This window comes from Diorhabda carinulata, chromosome 12 (genome assembly GCF_026250575.1).
Source record: "Diorhabda carinulata isolate Delta chromosome 12, icDioCari1.1, whole genome shotgun sequence".
Taxonomy (NCBI): domain Eukaryota; kingdom Metazoa; phylum Arthropoda; class Insecta; order Coleoptera; family Chrysomelidae; genus Diorhabda; species Diorhabda carinulata.
This window is the reverse complement of record NC_079471.1, coordinates 5,040,981-5,058,198: the sequence shown is the minus strand read 5'-3', so window position 1 is coordinate 5,058,198 and position 17,218 is coordinate 5,040,981. Positions and strand designations below refer to the sequence as shown.

The following is a 17,218-nucleotide window of genomic DNA, read 5'->3' as shown; positions in this document are numbered from 1 at the left end:
CAACGCCGCTGACAAGATTCAACTGTTTCGGGATGAATATTAAAACGTAAAGGAATGCATCGAGATGGATTAGGCGGGAGAGCTGCTCTCGGATTACTCGTTTCATTAAGTTGAGTGCCTCTCTGATATGCTGTAGAATTCTTCCGGATATCTATCTCTCAGCCGGCTCTTCTACAAAATTCTACTCCACTTTCGCTATGCTTTTCTTTCTCTCATTTTACGCGTTACATTACAGTTACAAGTTGGTTTGATGTGATGCCTTCACTCCGATGTCTTCATTTAAATGTGGATTGGTATGAAAATGAGGAGTATTTTTCGATGAAATGGTTTATTCGCAAATAATAATATTGTACATAATATGAATAAGTTTTAATATGCGAAATCTTTTTTTTTGTCATGAAACAACGAAATTTGTACTGCAAAATGCAGTAAACCTATTCTACCCTTACAAATTTTTCCTATTGCGAGTGATAATAATAATATGTGACGTTACAACATCAGGAATTTTAGTTCAGAAAAGAATAATTTTAAACGGTAACATACAAAGATAAATCGGAATTCTACCATAAAAAAATTTTACGTTACGAAGCTGTGTTTTTACGCAGTTTTTCAAGATAGTCTCCGTCCGACTCTACACATTTTTACCACATTACCGGAAGCTTTGGGATGCCTTTTTCGTAAAAATATCTTGGCTTGTCACGTATCCTCCGAATTGTTTTCGAATCGCAGTCTGCCAAATGCCTTTTTCAATGCACCAAATAAATAATAATCTTATCGCGACAAATCGGGATTATAAGGAAAGTGTTTCAAAACTCAATTCGTAAGCCTAGCTTGTAACAATATCGTTTTATGAATTGAAATATCTCTGTAGACAGGTTTCATCGGTTACTATAATACTGCGCATTGTTCAATAATAAAATCAACCGTAATTACTGCTCTTATTTCCCAAACTACTGTACATAATACCTTCTCCATTTACAGTGTAACATTCGCTTTAACTGGCGCGACTTCTTCCTTCTTCCATAGATGCACGTTTACTCTCCGGAATAAAGTGCTGTCTAGCATCTTGAGGTGTTCATTGAAGTGACAGTGCCCCGATAGGACTTCTGTTAGTATTCGTAGATTGTTGTCACTTAGGTTGATACATTCAGTAGATTTTTTCTGTTTATAGTTGCCCGGGAGTGTCTTTGCCTATCTCAATCCGTGTAAATTGTCTCAGTGACTGTTTTAACCTCTATCTACCTTATTTTCCAATACTTTCTCTATTGTTCTGTAACTGATAATACTAAAGGTTTGAACCCTTTGTCAGCTCTTACTTCAGCAAGTCTGTCCACTTCAGTGCTGTTCGGTTATCGGACGGGATAATGATTGTTTGTATTCCCCTGTATTCTTTAAAATTACTTCAGCTAGAATTATTCTCTTTTGCAACGATGGCTGATTGCTTTATAGCTTTTTAATATTCAATTCATCTAATCATGGACGGGGACCATAAAATTGAAGTTGAAATGATGATTTTTAATCCTCCTATCGGTCAATATCAATTATCCACTTCTTAATAGTTTTGGTTCTAAGATAAATATCGTCGATGTCGATTATCTAAGGCTTTTCATTATTAATTCAAAATTATTTGAAAAACACAACAACATACATCGCTAAAATATCACGTAACGTTAGGAAAACAATGTTCCATTATGTTCATTATTATTGGAAGGGAAGAGCGAACGTTGGACCAATTTTGAAATTACAATTAGCTTCTAGTTGGAACCATTTACATTAAGATTGATTAATAATGGATGTTTGGAATGCATTAATTCATTTCCAGGCTCACAGGAAACAATTTCTTTCGTCCTGGATGGTGGATTGGGTGAGTGGGTATGAGAGGGAAACTAGATTCGAAATGTAGTCAGAGTCGAACTGGCCAAATTTTTCTGATACTAAAAAACTGTGCGTAATATTTGCTCTTCAAGTAGGTAGTACTGAAGAAACAACTGTGTTTTTTTGTGTGAATAGTTTTCTCTATTAAATCTTCGTGAATAGAACAAAGCTCTACCAAATTACCATACAAATTGGCACTAGAGATCGGTGTGAGCCTTATCTTCCGCGACAATTCGTCTCCAAACTTCACCATCGTCTCACATATATTGTCTTCGTCTTCGTGAACTTGATCGGTCCATCCATCCAAAAGGGTCTGCCTCTATTTCTACTGTTGTGTATTTTGCAATTCATACTAAATCATTTCAGCCTCTGAGACTTAAAGAACCGGATGATGTTTTCATTGTCTAATATTTCATCGATTTCTCTATTATTTCGGATTCGCCAGTATTCCCCCAATCTACCATAATTTATGGTCTTACTAGAGTCCTGTAGATTTTCAACTTCGTTCTTTTTGTCATTAATCTGTTTCTCAAGAGCCTTTCTTCTACGACAGTGCTTGGTTAATACTTTTTCCGAGATATTTCAATCAATTCACACAAGTTTTATCATCTATTATCAAATCTTCCACCGTCCTACAATCTTCTAATGTGGACATCTTTATAAATACAGTTCTAATTCATTAATAACTAGGGCGAGCTCTTTGCATTTACCTTCTACATCTTTGAAAAGTTCCAGAAATCTTTTTTTATTTCTAGCTATTATGTGTATAGTATACTGCGTGTACTTGAAAGACTATCTCCTTGTTTAACAACAGATGTTATTTCAAAAGGATCACCAAGTTTGCCGGCTATATCAACTTGAGCACAAGATTTTTGCATTGTCATCATGGCCATATGGAACAATTTAGTGTTTATTTTCATTTCACTAATTGCTTCTTTTATTCTTTTATCAAAAGCTTCTTTAAAACTCTATAGCTATTATATTTGGATCAATATCATGTTCGTAGCATCTTTCTATGATTTGCTACCAAATTATCTAGATTAAAAATTAGCCATCAACTCGCGGAAATTATAAAAGACTTGGCAATAATTTTATTCTATGTATTAGAACGTATATCATAATCGATACCATGTTACATTCAATAGACTATTAGTTTTTTAGACGACATTTTTATTTATAAAGATGATGATGAACCTGATCTAGAATCTGACCAGTACGTGATAGAAAGTTTATGTAGAATCTGGCTAAAATTTGATACGAAAGTTGACGTTAAATCTGACTTACAGTTTATTTGTTCACTTTTAATGAATTTGTGTTTGAACACAATAGATTTCAAAAACGCAGTTTCTGTTAGAAGATCTAGATTTATCGATTCACGAGGAAATATTATACTATAGCCATATAAGATCCTTCTGGTGAGGAATTGAAGCCACGAAACCATATTATATGACGGTATTTTGTTGTTGGGCTATAAAGCAGTTTTAAGCTGACCCGATGTTTTATCGTATAATTGCCATATATCGAGAGATACCAATACGAAATAAACCATATAGGTGAGGAGGTTCATACGCTAGTGGCATTTTAGTCAAAAATTAAAACAAAGTTTTTGTTATAGTCAAAAAAGTGGATTTATGTTTTTTTTTGTGAAGATATCTAGACGACCTTGGTTTAAGTAAGAAGTTTTTTGGTTTCCCCAAATTGACTCTTCGTGACGTACCTCGATAATCATATTACTGAAGTAAAAACTTGGTGACAAGTGGATGTTGAGACTAAGCGAAATCACTAGATGCAAATTTGAGCATCCACTTCGCCAAGAATTTTTAATTTTACAAAACAAAATATTTTAAAATATTAGGTACATACACAATACTTGATTTAAATTTAGCATCGTAAATAGTCAGTAGGATCTGAGATCTGATGTTTTGTAGTCCTAAAAGGAAACTTCTAATCTTCCAAGTCCTACAACAGGTTTATCTCAGAAGAAGCGGTTTTGGCCATTTTTTAACAACGCTATTTACTTAAAAAACTGTTCTGTTTTTGACTTTTGTTTTTATATGTTTCTTCCATAATTTAAGTTTCCAAATATTACTATTATCCAGTATATTCAGTTCTTTAATAAAAATATTCTAATAATCATCCTTAGTACGATCCTGTATTCGAGTGAGGAGAATTGAGGGTCCAATCTCGCTAATGGGCAATGAGAGAGTCAGTGATAACCTCACATGGGGTACATCGGGATTATGTCAATAAAAACTTTTCGATGGCACTCACGTTGATGATAGTAGTGTTAGTTTTTTTTCTCAAGACAGGATTTATGACAATTTCACTTGTTTCTTGAGCTGAGCGATCGATTGATCGCCAGAAATTGGATAGATTTGTTCCAATAGCCTTGGACAAACCTTATTTAATTCGAGGAAAATCGAGAAAATGAATGAATAATAGGATATACTTTTGATTCGGGCAATCCCGACATACGAGGATGGTCCAGAAATACCTGACCCAACAAAGGACAAACAAAAATTTTGGAAAAAAATAGTTTATTTTTCAACGTAATCTCCTTTTAGCTCCATACACTTTTTTTAGCGAGGTTCAATAAGTTCAAAATACCCATTTTTTCAAGTCTGGGAACAGAAAATAATTCGAGAGAGCTAAATCTGGCGAATAAGGTGCATGAAGTAGCAATTCAATTCATTAATAATAGATGTGTGAGCTGATGCATTGTATTGGCGAAACAACACTTTCTTCTTAGCCTAGTTTTTCCTGTTTCAAGATAATCAATGAAAATTATCCCACGCGCATCCCAAAAAAACCGACGACGTGACCTTACCTGCAGATGAAACCGTCATTGCTTTCTTTGGAGTTGGTACTCCCTTTTCAGTCCAACGTCATTCATAAATAAGTATTATATCACATAACGATGACCAATGTTCACAAATTTACTAAAAACGTTAATTCTCGTGGTATTTATCAAGTAACTACCGCAATCTCTAGGTCAGGTTAGGTACTTCTGGGACCATCCTCGTATATGATCGTAGCTCACTAAGTTAATTATATAACTACCTGAGCACACTTCCATGTTTTTCAAACATTCCAAATGAAATATATTCCTTGTTGTTTCTCGTCATTAGAACTTTTTTCGCCATGACAGGGCACCAGCAGAGCAAATGCTCAATCTACTCTTCTTCTCCATTACACTCTTTGCAATAGTTGTCTGTAGTTACATTCCATTTCTGAAGATCTTGTTTTAGAAGTACAATATCCAGTGACTTTTCTAATGGTCTTCCAGATTGTTCCTCCTCCTTTTGTTTAGCTTTGATTCCTGTCCCAATAGTATCTCTCAACATTTCCATCGGTAGCCAGAAGCTTACTTGATTGACACGATCCAGGATAGTGCCTTGGAACAACTTTTGATTTTGTTGTTCCAAAGGCTGTTTATCTATCTGTATAGATTATTGAGTTTCTGCTTGATTCACTTCTTTCCTTTAATAGTATAATAGCTTCTCCCTTACAAGCTTTCCGCTTGAAGGTTATTACCCACAGTTTACAATCTGTAGCGCTTCTGGATGTTCAGCTCCATTGAATATACACCAGATCATGTTCAATTTTCTTTTAACGAGCCTTATGTGAAGATAAAGATTTCGTTTTTCATTGTAGGGATGTTTATTTGTATTTTTTTGTTAAAATTCTTTTTAGTAATCATATATCCTGTTTTCGGACCTTTATTTTTCTCCATTTTCACCCTTTTCACCCTAATTTATCATGAATATATTATTTCATTTACATTGATCAATGAAAAAGTACTCAGTAACTATGAAATTAAATTACGGCTTACAGTATTACATATTATTGATTGCTGATTTTGAACAAATTGAGGCATTTGACTAATTAATTGGCTTGTTATAGTAAATGCTAATTAATGCAGGTAAGCCAATTTGTTATGCTTCCGTCAAATTAGCTATTATATGTTGTGATGGGATCGTATAGAAGAGAATATTAGAACAATAGATCAATAAGTCATGTTACATAATCAAGGGATAATGAAGTGAATTGCTCTTTTGTGTATGATATGTTTATAGTGAATAAATTCCTATTTAAAACTGAATTTACATTTACTGTTAAGCCAATGGTTCATAGTTTGACATGAAGTGATTATAGAGGAATATGCTTGAATAAAGGTTATCAATAAACTGCTTATTGTAGCTCCTATAATAATTTTATAATGTTGTACGTTTCGGTTTACAAAACAAGGCTTAAAATAGGTTCAACAGAATATATAACCTCGGGCATTGTAAAACAAGATGATGAAATATGGAGACTGAATAAACTGTTTACACCACCACTACACCAACACTCACAATTACACTGTCTGACGCGCGCTACGATAACTAAGTTATTTAAAATCTAATGACTTGACTTACCTGTTTTATACAATATTTTTCAATAAACCGTCTCCCGCGAAAATTTATTCCAGCGGGAAAAAACTCTTGCCAGGAATGGAATCTTCACATTCATTCCTTGACTACTAAATTATATAAATTATAGAGTGGACTGTAAGGAATTGACTGTTTGTCCCTATTTAAGTTACTTTACATCTAGCTTCAAATGCATCCAATAATTTATTATTGAATACATTTTTTAACTATTTTATATTATTAATACCTGATTTTCTGGTCTTTCCATATTTCAAATGACCCATGTGCTCTTTAAACCGGACAATAACGGATCTCTCAGTCTGCCCAATATACTTTCCGTCACAATCACCATAACTTATTTCATATATACCACTCTTTTGCAAATTTGGTATTATATCCTTAGAATTGCCCAATAATATATAAGAGTAGCTTAAATAGGGACAAAGGGCCAATTGCTTACAGCCCACTCTATATATTAGTAATCAAGGAATGAATGCAAAAAAGCAAATTAATTTTTGCGGAAGAAGGTTTATTGGTGGAAAATAAAGTATAAAACAGGTATGTCAAGTTATTAGATTTTAGTTTAGCTTCAATCTCTGAAGACGATTATCTTGGTTATCGAAACGCGCGTCAGATAGTGTAGTGTTGGTGTAGTGGTAGTGTATTCAGTATTAATTTCGCCAATGGTTCCAGAAATTCCACTTTAGAATGAAGACGCTCAATAAATTAAGAACTACTTTCTCATTCTTTTCTAAATAACTGTTACCATTTCATTTTTTCAGCACTTCTTTTTTAAATTCTAGTTTACAAGAAACATAATAACAATTATACCTAAAGAATTATTTTTTTCACTTGTTTTTTCTTAGGTTAACGTTTTTCATCATATGATTGTCAATTTCGCGAATTTCTTGAAATATTCTCCCCTTTAAGGCGTCGTTGGAATACATTTGAGGGGAAAATTTTTTCTTGAAGTGTTTTTTCATTGTGTCGCCAATAGTTCATTATAAACGTTTTGTTAGATATGGCGAAGGTGCCAGGTGCAAGATATTCGAAATAATTATGATACTTCCATTTTTCAAAAAGTATTTATTTTATAAGTTGTTGATATGAAATAATGTCAAAAAGTGAAATTTTCAACCAAACGGAAAAAATAATCTAAATATTTGAATATTCATTTAAAAATCGCAAAAATTTCAAATTTTCAACTACATAAGAGAACGATTATCATTGGTTTTGAGTTGTGTTGTCATAGGTTTAATAAAACATTGAGCAGTTGTGTCCTTGGGATCATGAGTTTATTGTTGCTAGCAACATAGCGTGTGATGTTATAATACAGTTTTTATTTATTGGTTACGTATAAATAAAACATTTATATGAATAAACCTTTTGTAGGTTAAGTTCTCACATTATTACATAATCCAATAAAAATTGAAAGCATAATAAAATATTAAAATAAGTTTGAATCTTACTTACATTAAAATGATCCTGGCAACAAAAATAATTGAATATCGCAGGATTGTCAAAACAACCAATACTTTCAAACCTTTTTTGTTGTTTACTCGAATTCACCAGGTGTTTCAGTCGTGGTATTTTCACACGGTTTATATACCATTTTCAATTTTTAAGTTTAATAATATGTCGTATTTACTTTGTTCAGTGTTTATTTTATACCTATGATGTTACGAAATATGGCAGCCTTACTGAAATGTTTGAACTACCTACGAAATTTTCGAATTTTAAATAATTTTTTTCTCTATAAATATTTATCAAAGAACTATAGATACTATACAACTACACAACTAGAATTATCATTTATCATAGAATTTTTCGAAGAAGATCATTATAGAGTAAAGAATATCAAATTCAGATATTTTAATGCTTAAAATATGCTTTATATAATTCATGAAAGTATTTATCCCTTTTCCTGGATTTGACTAGAAAATAATGCTGCGATATAAAAAAAATTTCTCTTTTCTCATACAACCCCTAGTTTCTGAGTTATAGGCATTTAGAGTTGCGAAATCAGAACTTATATTTTCTAAATTGTACTTTCGAACATTTTCAATTTTTAATGTATGATGTAGGTCTATGTAGTTTGGGTGAATAAATGGATGATTCTACATCTGAAGGCCAGGGTCGGTTCTACTCAATGGTTAACAATTCGTAAAAATACAATTCGGGTATTTTTAGATTATAAGTAGAATTTCTTATAATGATTAAATAACATATTTCTTTTACAGATGTTGGGGGCACATCGCATCTTAACATTCCCTCTAGTTATAGCCCCTATTCTTTCCATCATACATTCCTGTCAGCAGCAATGGAAATGCAGGCGAGATATCTTCAAGAACAACGAAGTTCTATATTCATGTACAGCGATACCTACGAGTGAGGAAAAAAAGTGTAAATATTAGTAATAAATTCAAATTGTACATAATGAAAAAGGCACTACTGAGACCAAACTACAGATTTACGTGAACTTGATTGTATTGTTGAAGTTGTTTTTCCAACGTCATAAGCTTACAACATTAATCAGGTGAAATGGGAATTAATACTTTGACTATCGCTCAACGATGTTGTTGTTTTATATAAATATTATATATTCTATTTCTCATCATAATTGCTAAATCATCAAATTTCATTTGTGTTTTTAAATTATTGTCTATAAACCGCAAGAAAACATGTCAATGGAAAGTATAATTCTATATTTTATAGTAGGTAGCCTTTCAAGACATTTGAATAAAATTAACGAATAAATTAATTGATAGCTGCTACATATTTTTGAAATTTAACAACTGAAGAAAAATTTTTCATGTTTATGTTCACATTAAAGATTACCTTTTGATTAATATAATATTTTGATGAAGACCGAAATAGGTCGAAACGTCAATTTTTTCTTGTTTTTCGGAACTAATTTTCTATCAAGAGAAAACTAAAATCTAGACGATTTATCAATATAGAAACATAAAAAGGCATATTAGAATAAGAAAAAAATATATTGTAGTTACAAAATTAATATCGGGCGATCCTTATCAATGAGAAAGATATAAGGAAAACAATTTTGAGACTAACATAACAAGAAAATCGCCACAATAAATTATTCGAATGACGTTTATTTATATTCGAAAATAATGAAAGGACCTCCAAAATTTGAACTATGGTTGGCATGATGCCAGAACACCATTCCGGAGCTAGATTTTCTAAATGCTTCAGCTTAACTAGTGACAGCAATGTTACTCAAATTTAATAAGCGGAGAGAGCTCTATTTCTTAAATAAATAGTTTCACCAAACTCTAATTATATATGGAAAGTGCCAACTTCTTTTGTAAACGACCATTCTCACCCTTTCACCTTCGCTTCGATCTCCAATAATCTGAATAATCTCCATGAGAACTGGACTCTCCACACAAATGCATCTGTGCTCAATTCTCGCAGTTGATCTTCCTAGTATTTTGTTATCTGTGAAATCTACGATAGTAGAAGTTGAGTCCTCTACTCGCCTACAACCTGTTTACATTAAATATTGGCAACAGTATAACTTTCTTTTCTCAATATAGTCCATTATGGCTTATTAAAGCCCATGAGAGTGTTTGTCAAGGTTTGAAAATATGCGATAACCGTTTAGGGGCAAAATGTGGAAAGAATGGCGGATACTCAAGCCTGTATGAGTATTGTGAAGCTGTTTCAGATGACTATTAATGCGAAATATTAGAAAAAATGTTAACATGGTCGTCATGGAGTAACATATATTTGAATGTTTTTTGCAGATTCTAATTTCATTCTTAAATCCGTAGAAATATGCCAATCAACATATTGATTTATGTAAATATGGTCAATTAATTCATATTTCATTATAAATAGATTATTAACGGTAACTAAATGACAGTAGCAAAAATTTTTCTCGCATATATTTTTATTTTATTGGAAGCATATTTATTAATCCACTAATGTTGTTGGTTCTTCTGGTGGCGTTTAGAAAAATAATTTCAACTTAGTTGTGTTAGAAAATGTAATATATTGTTAACAAATTTTCAGAACAATATTGTTAAAACTCATTCCTTCATATTAGTCACTTCCAAAATTATATCAAATCAAACAAATTGTTTGAGTATTTTTTGAAAAGCCGCTTGACATGATGCAATACAACGTAAAATGCAATGCAAGACGCAATATTTCATGATCAAAATCATGCGCAGATTAAGCTCAGCTCATTGTTTCATGCAACCCACCTGTTTATCAGGCTCCAAAAACGAGGAGCAGCTGATATCATTATTGACAGATATTCATTGACCACTTTTTTCTTGTTTATTTCACTTTTCATTTTCTTTTCATTCTATCAAATATATTTTGTTTTACACCATGTCAAGCTGCCTTAAGGCCGTCGTCGAAAATAGTTATTGTTTGTATGGTTGGCATCCTCAGAAGTTACTTGCTGATTCTGACACACAATTGAATCAAACAAATTAGTTATTTATGATAAAATTTTCAGAATTTCGATGACACCTAAGTCTGATTTTTTCTACAGGAGGTTCTGATAATAACACATTTATTTGCAATGTTAATGAAGTTTGTGGGCAAACAGTTTACGTTTTAGAAGAAGGAATAGTAACAACAAATTAATTTGATTGAATGAGCATGAATTGATCGGCTGAGACAATTTAAAGTCATTCATATTAGAAGCCGTGATTGTCAGTCAAATCCAAGGAGTGAATATATGTACCAAACAAAAATTTTACTAGCTGTTAAATGGGAGGAAAAATGTGTATCGGAGTTTCTTAAAAACTTGACGCGACACTGCAATTAGATGTTCGCGCAGAAACTCACCTTGAAAAATCAATTGTTATAAGAGTAACACACAACAAACACCATGGTATAAGCAATGAATTGTGATAAAATCTGGTTTTTAAATAGTAGGCATTAAATTATCAGAAATTTATATTATAACGAATCTGTTGGCATATTTTGATTGTTTTTATTACATTATCTTCTTCTATATCACTTGAACCTCATGAAATAAAAAATAATGGTCTTATTTGATGGAAATATTTCATGCTAGATATCAACATTTATACTTTTCTTTCATGTATGTTTGGTGCAAAGCACTTTTTCACTTTTTATTTTCGTTCCAAACCAAATCAGTTCAAGAATTCTGGGATTTGGGTGTTTGCTACTTTTGATAAATTAATAATGACGATAACAGAATTTAGTTAAAGTTTCTGATATCCATTTTTTCATAGTTCTCGCTGGTTTATATCAGAAGTTTACAGAAGTTTACATACAGAATTAAGAGATTTCGAAAGACAATGAAATTGCTATCATCATTTCTTTTAATGTAGTGGTGTTCAATATTTGGGAGTAGTACCATAGAAAACCATGAAAGGTATGAACTAACTGGCCGACAACAGAGACAATTGAAGCTCCAAATAATTGTTAAACATACATTTTTAAGATCAATTTTTAAAACGTACTGTTCAGTTCATGTGACTGTTAAGGAATGTGTTTCACCAGGCTAATCCTTTCAATGTGAATTTTTTAAAGTGTAAATATAAAAAAGTTATTCCCTGATACTCCAAGTTATTTGCAAAACAATCAATGTAGAACTGATATTTAATAAAATAATATATGAATTTTGTTCGTTTCTGTAAAAATGTTAAGTTTATGAGATAAATACCAATTTTCTCAGTTCAATTAGAATATTCACTGTAGTCAACAACATGCTTTCAGTTATTTTAATAGAAACTCGATACAGTTGTCTTACAAATGTCGCCATGAATATCAAGCTGTGCTCCGCTATAATTGATTTATTTTTTCATTCTTCTTAACTACATTGAAACCACGTTGAGTACCTTGAGTAGATACAACTAGTACAGGTAATTTCTTATAGCTCCTCAGATAAAAATACCATTGAAATAATTTTTAAACAGAAATTGATAGTATCTATTATCATTATTTTGTCAATGTTGCTAACAGAAAAAGAGATATTGGTAGTGTTTTTGATAGATATACAGAATAAGTTGTATGTATGGAACGCCTCAATTATCTCGGAAGCGGCTTGAACGATTTTTATAAGTTTTTGTGTACATGGGTCTTGTGATACAGCCGGTGTTATGGTGGTATCTACATTGTTATCAGATCTTTCCTTTTTCCGGCAAAATAATGAACTCTGTTATGTCAAATGGATCAAATTTAGAGTATCTCCAACGAAGTTTGATAAATATCGTACATTTAGATGGCTACGATTGAATAAACTCGTTTGTTAATGTTAGTAAATTAGTAAAACAGTTTAACGAAACTGGTGGAAGAAAATATCTATCCAAATAATGGCTCAGAAAACCTACAACAACTGAAGACAAATCTTTAAATGTTTCTGTCATGTTAGAAATAGATCCACATTTGTGAAGTAGAAAAACTACATATTTTAGAAAACATACAGTGAATGCTATTACAGCAATTGCTCAAAATGTTTTCATGTTGTCCATCTTCTTCAATACAGCAAACCATGCGATTTTTAAAACTTTTTTGCAGCATCCCTGACTGCTCAATTCTTTTTATCCCTGTGGAAATCCTATCTTTCAATTCCTGAATATTGGTATATCTTTGTTTTATAAACGATGTTTTTTAGGTGATCCTACAGGAAATAGGATTCATGTCGGGTGATCTCGGGTGCTAATCGATAAAAATACGCCTTCCAATCCACCTTCTGGGATCACTTTATTTAGGTATTGCCTCACTACATATGCGTAATGAGGTGGGGCACCATCTTGTTGTCACCATATATTGTCGTTTGGGATATTATTATATCTAATAATGAATTTTCTTAAAATGTAATTGAAAATACTTATTTGGATTAGGAAATTTCCGCGCCAACTATAATAATAATTTTAAAATAAATCTAAATACGCCGGACTATTCAAGTTACCCTCAATGAAAAAGGGATCAAATATTTTTCCAGTCCATATATCAGTTTTTCGGGATATTGGGTGTGGGATTTACAAACCACGAGGATTGTTACGTGACCAGTATCTACATTTATGCCGACTTACTATTAATATATAAAGTGACCTCATCGCAAGACATTTAAAAAATTTGGATCGTTTTGATTGTATCATTTTTCCATTATTAAGTCGGCAAACTCTTGAACCAACGTTACTTAGTATGGATGGAATTTATTATCACGTAAAATTTATTGATATATTAAAGATATTACACGTTTCTTTTTGACTTCTACGCCTATCACCATATCCTAATATTAAAATATCAATTCTTTCTTTTTCAGATGAACGATCCATTGTGATTTCAATAAACTTTTAACAATAATGATTTATTGAAACGTCAAATTTGTTATTGTAGATATAACTCCCAAATTATGGCATTTAGGTATAGGGAAACAGTATATGAAAAATAATGAGTATATCTTAAAGACTTCTATAAACACAAAATATATAGGGTGATCCATTCTAATCAAAGTTCATTATTTTTTCGGAAAACGGAAAGATCTGACAACAATGTGAAAATCGTTGTGTCACAGACCCTTATACATAAAATTTTATAAAAATCGTACAAATTTTTCCGGATATAATTGAGGCGCTCCATACATAAAACTCACTCTTTATAATTTTTGAACGTTTATGGCAGAACCTTCCAATTCATTTTGCAATGCAACATACCAGATACGAATATCTTACGAAACAGGAAGAAGAACCCTACATTTATTGTGTATTTGGTTGGTATTTTCTTTAAAAAATTATTATTGGACCTTTATTCAATGAGGAAAATATAGTAATTGATATCTTCACATAATTTTATTCCAGTTATTCAGCAGCTAATAGTAGAATAACCTCCAAATTCAGTATTAACCACTTGTCGAATGATGTTATTCAGTTAATTTTCAGCATTTTCTGCTCTGTGATATCTGACGTTGTTTTCCTACATCTGCGTCTATTATGAAGCTTAAATTGATCCAAGACTAATAATAGGTTGCAAGGATGGTCCAAAGTTCATGTAAGAAATTTGTATGTAGGATACCAACCCCCAAAAACCGTGGCAAATACTTCTCCCGCTGATAGCCTAGTTTTGGCTTTCGCAAGGTTTTCTCCGCCTTTATTTCTACACTTTATTTGCACGCTCTCAATCGGGTGTGTAATGATCACAAGTGACAATTTTCATCAAAGCAAATACGTGATTTTGTAGAAATGGAATAAACATCCTCGGAACCCAACGCAACGTGCTGAGTTCATCGTCATCGTAATAGTGTGTCATGTTTGTTTTTCCTCTAGGTGATATTCTATAAAATTTCATTATAAAATCGAGTTTATTTAGTTCAGAAAATGTGCATGAAATACATTATTCAATTTATCATTGAGCATAAAAATAATTTTTCAAGTTATGAAGTAACAGTTATTGAACTCCCTTAATATTACAGCAACTTATAAATTTTGGGAGATACAGAGAGAAGTTCCAAGGATTTTTTAGTTATTTTTGAAAGGGTTTGGTTTGTTTCAGATCTTGTTTTTGTGATTTAATGGCCTTGATATAGAATTTGATTCCTCCGAAGAACTTGCATTAGCATAATTATGAGTATTTCCCATGCTCTTGAAAATACAAGTGTTTTAGTTGGAAACGTTATCGTTGGGGATTTGACTAATGATCAAGTTCATTAGGTGGAAAAGAAACTGCAGAAACTCAATTTCAAATTGAACGCATAAGCTGAAATATATGCATAATAACATTTGATGTACCTACCTGAACAATCATGAAAAGATATTATTTTATATGATTGAGTATAAAACATACCAATGAGCACCAGTTATTAAAAAATGGCTGCATGTTGTTGAGCAACGTGACATTTCAAATACATGTAAATATGATTATTGAATATATATAGTACTGGTTTATGTGAAACGCAGCTCTTCCTTTGCTCGACTTTGCTATTTTGGCGAAAGAATACATTCATTCCATATTTTATTAATAAAAATAACAAAATAATACAATAAGTAGATGAAAAATGTAAATATTTCTCAAACTCATCCACTATTTTTTGTATAATAAACATCATTTTTCATTCCAAAGGTAAAAAAACTCTGTTAATTACACAAATAATTTACATTCTAGCAAATTAAATTTTTGTTTTAATTTCTGAAGAAACAATTCCGAAATAATTTTTTAGGTTAAATAATGAAGTGGGTATTTCAAACAAGCAATCGCCATCTTTGTAAGTCCTCGTAAAGCCCAATTAAATTTTTCCGTAATAGTCTCAGTCCAAATTAGGAAAGCCGAGCAAAGAGAGAAGGAAAAAAGCCCTTTTCTCATGAGGTTGTTATATAATAGAGGTTACGACGTTATTATAATAATATACATGAAACGGAAAGCTTTTTCACGAAAGCATTAATGCTTTTGAATGTTAGAAACTAAGTTGGAAATTGAGTTATAGGTTATAAACCAACCAATCATATAAAAACTTCCTAATATGAGATATAGAAAACAAAAATCTTTATATAGCTCGAAATTATATAGCAACTAGATATAATACAACTATTACGGAATAAATTGAAAAGCTTATAGCCAAAATTCAATTGATGATTTTGGAACAAGATCCCATCTATGTCCAACAAGATGAAGCTCATTCACATTAATTTATGCTAGTTTCTATTTACTGGCAGATGGATTGATCGATGAGGAACAGTAGATTGACCACTAAGATCTGTATAAAATCTTGAAACTCTATATTTATAAAACCGAAAGACAAGAATAACAGCTGCCCGTAGGTGATAATCGAAATGTTAGAGCGGAATTTGAAAAGCAGATTTTCCAGAAGAATAATTTCACTACAGATTGGGCGATACACATAGTCTCGAGTCCAAAAATTGATTAGATACTAATTACCTGTTTGCGTTAGTTTACTGTCAACATCTCTTTCTAAGGGGTTATTAGCACCAAGCATTGACCCTTTCATCGTGTTCAGAATACACGACACAGAATGTCGAATTAATCACGAATGAATTTTCCCCTTTTTCAGTCAATTTCCACCACAACCAATTGATTGAGACTTATCTCTACAGACTCAATTTTTTTCCAAAGAAAAAGTTGACGTTTTTCCCAGTTTTGCCAATTTTTCACCAAAAAACCGGATCTTATTCAAAATGACTTCTTTGAATCAATTTTTTGGCTAAGAGAACATAAAAAAGACTTCTTTCGTGATTCTGGTACTATAATTATAGCTTGAATTGCACAGGTAGGAATATGAAAATCAACTTAGGGGAAGGTTGGCTCTACATCTGTTTAAAAACATTTGTGTCAAATTATAATACAAAGAAAAAGATAAAAATCGAAGGTTATCCAACTCAATTCAATTTAGATGGTCAGATTGGTGAGTTGGTATGACCGAATTGTTGTAATAAATGTAACATACATACATAACATAAAACCAACGGAAATTTCATGGAGTAGGTTTGTTTTTAAAGATGAATTGAATTGATATTTCTTTGAAAAACAGTTATATGATTGATATCTGATAACTGGGATTTTCGCGCTCCTTCCCATAATAATCTAATAGAGATTGTATTCTACTTATATTTGAAGCCAGAATTGGAGCAGCTAATTAATTTCTTTAAACTATTCACCAGAATTTCGTTTTTTTTCCTGAAACATCGCTCCATTCGGATATTTTTATACGACGTTATGATAGATTTTTCTTTCTTTTTTCGCAAGTGAGAGATAGTCCAAATAAACAAACAATAAGCAAATAGAAATAAGCAGTAAACAAGCCACAACAGAACAATATTTGTTTGTTATATAAACCCCTATTCTAACTTATCAACAGCTGACGCTTGGAAACAAATTCTTGTGCAAACTTTCTCCCAAGTAGATTCTAATTCTACAAAAACTACTCCGTATTCTATGTTGTGAATCGACATTTAAATTATATTGGTTTT

At 31.8% G+C, this 17,218-nt stretch overlaps 1 protein-coding gene across 1 annotated transcript in view; it reads left to right on the top strand.

Moving 5' to 3' along the window:
- The window catches only part of LOC130899996 (LIM domain transcription factor LMO4-B-like), a 176,120-nt gene extending 164,054 nt beyond the window's left edge, over positions 1 to 12,066 (top strand). The window contains exon 6 of the mRNA XM_057810278.1: positions 8,528 to 12,066. The gene's annotated coding sequence lies outside the window, so the exon portion shown is untranslated. The remainder of the gene's footprint in view (positions 1 to 8,527) is intronic.
- The last annotated feature ends 5,152 nt before the right edge of the window (positions 12,067 to 17,218 follow it).